We start from the raw sequence: 2,730 nt of genomic DNA on the forward strand, positions 1-2,730 counted from the left end.
GTGGAGAGAAGCATAAAGGGACAGCATATATAGTCAGCGGAAACTGCCAGATGATTACAGCTAATCTTTCTAACTGCCCTTTATCACACCTCAGCAGAGGGATAATCACAGCAATCAATGCTGAATGTGAATGGTGTCCAAACAGGTCAGTCAGGAAAACATTACATCAAAAACAATGAGGTGGGGTCACAAGAGGTCAAATTTTGCAGATGCTGGGGTCTGTATGAAAAACAGAAAAAAATACTTTGCTTGAAATCACAGCAGGCCCGGCCGCATCCCTGCAGAGAGAACAAGCCAATGACGACTCGAGTCTGGATGACTCTACATCTGGTGTGGTTACATGTAGCGTGACATGAACCTAAGATCCCGGTTGAGGCCGTCCTCATGAGTGCAGAACTTGGCTATCAGCCTCTGCCCTAAGCTTGACATGTATGCTCAAGCTGTCAGGAGATGCATCAACGCCAGAATCATCAGCCACACTCACCAAACAGTCCAGAATGTCACCTGAGCACAACGCAATGACATCTACTCTCTCAAGACCAACCACAACATCGTCATCAAACCAGCAGGAGGAGCCATCGTCATACAGAATAGAATGGACTATTGCAAAGAAGCATACTGACAACTGGACAACCAGGAATACTACAGACAGTTACCCGCAGATCCGACCAAAGAACACACCCGCCAACTCAACAGACTGATCAAGACCTTCGATCCAGACCTTCAGAGTATCCTACACGCTCTCATCCCACGTACTCCCCGCGTAGGAGCCTTCTACTGCCTCTCAAAGATACACAAAGCCAACACGTCCGGACGTCCTATCGTATCAGCAACAGAACCCTGTGTGAGAAGCTCTCTAGATAAATCGAGGGCATCCTGAAACCCATCGTAACGGGAACCCCCAGCTTCTGTCACGACACTACAGACTTCTTACAGAAACTCAGCACCCACGGACCAGTTGAACTAGGAACACTCCTCGCCACGATGGACATCTCGGCACTCTACACCAGTATCCCCCACGATGAAGGCATCACTGCGACAGCCTTAATACTCAACACCAACAACAGCAAATCTCCGGACGCCATCGTTAACTCATCCGCTTCAGCCTTGACTACAATGTCTTCACCTTCGACAACCAGTTCTTTACCCAAACACACAGAACAGCCATGGGGACCAAATTCGCACTCCAATACGCCAACATCTTCATGCACAAGTTCGAGCAAGACTTCTTCACTGCACAGGACCTCCAACCAAACCTATACACCAGATACATCGACGACATTTTCTTCCTATGGACCCACGGCGAAGAATCACTGAAAAGACTACACGATGACATCAACAAGTTCCATCCCACCATCAAACTCACTAGGGACTACTCCTCAGAATCGGTTTCATTCGTGGACGCACGAATCTCCATCAAAGATGGACACCTCAGCACTTCACTCTACCTCAAGCCCACGGACAAGCTCACGATGCTCCTCTTCTCCAGCTTCCACCCTAACCACGTTAAAGAAGCCATCTCTTATGGACAAGCCCTGCAAATACACAGGATGTGCTCAGACGTGGAGGAGCGTGATCGACACCTACAGACGTGAAAGACGCCCTCATAAGAACGGGATATGATGCTCGACTCATCGATCGACAGTTCCGATGCAACACAGCGAAAAATCGCATAGACCTCCTCAGAAGACAAACACGGGACACAACCAACAGAATACCCTTCGTCGTCGAGTACTTCCCCAGAGCGGAGAAACCATGCCATGATCTCCGCAGCCTTCAACATGTCATCGACGATGATGAACACCTCACTAAGGCCATCCCCACACCTCCACTACTCACCTTCAAACAGCCGCCTAACCTCAAACAGACCATCATTCACAGCAAATTACCGAGCTTTCAGGAGAACAGCCACCACGCCACCACACAACCATGCCCCGGCAACCTCTGCAATTCATGCCAGATCATCAACACAGATACCATCATCACACGTGAGGACACCACCCACCAGGTACATGGTACATACTCATGTGTCTCGGCCAACATTGTCTACCTCATACAGTGCAGGAAAGAATGCCACGGAGCATGGTACATTGGCGAGACCATGCAGACACTGCGACAATGGATGAATGGACACTGCACAGCAATCGCCAGGCAGGAGTGTTCCCTCCCAGTCGGGGAATGCTTCAGCAGTCAAGGACATTCAGCTTCCGATCTTCGGGTAAGCATTCTCCAAGGTGGCCTTCGAGACACACAGCTACACAAAATCGGCGAGCAAAAACTGATAGCCAAGTTCTGCACTCCTGAGGACGGCCTCAACCGGGATCTTGGGTTCATGTCACGCTACATGTAACCCTACCTGACGTAGAGTCATCCAGACTCGAGTCGTCGTTCGCTTGTTCTCTCTGCACAGATGCGGCCGGACCTGCTGTGATTTCCAGCAAAGTTTTTAGTTTTTTCTGTTTTTCAGACATACCCCAGCATCTGCAACATTTAACCCCTTGTGAACCCACCTCATTGTTCTTTGATGTAATGTTTTCCTGACTGACCTGTTTGGACACCATTCACACCTTTGATTGCTGTGATTATCTCTCTGCCGAGGTGTGATAAAGGGCCGTTAGAAAGATTACCTGTAATCATCTGGCAGTTTTCTCTGATTATATATGCTGTGCCTGTATGCTTCTCTCCACTTCACCTGACGAAGAAGCAGCGCTCCGAAAGCTTGTGATCTCA

General features: G+C 49.1%; 1 pseudogene; it reads left to right on the forward strand.

The window, feature by feature from the left end:
• The first annotated feature begins 984 nt into the window (after nt 1–984).
• Nucleotides 985–2,126, forward strand: LOC147091649 (uncharacterized; annotated as a pseudogene).
• The last annotated feature ends 604 nt before the right edge of the window (nt 2,127–2,730 follow it).

The sequence above is a fragment of the Somniosus microcephalus genome, unplaced genomic scaffold (genome assembly GCF_052327205.1).
Source record: "Somniosus microcephalus isolate GS21.2 unplaced genomic scaffold, FLI_Smic_1.0 unresolved_chr3, whole genome shotgun sequence".
NCBI lineage: Eukaryota > Metazoa > Chordata > Chondrichthyes > Squaliformes > Somniosidae > Somniosus > Somniosus microcephalus.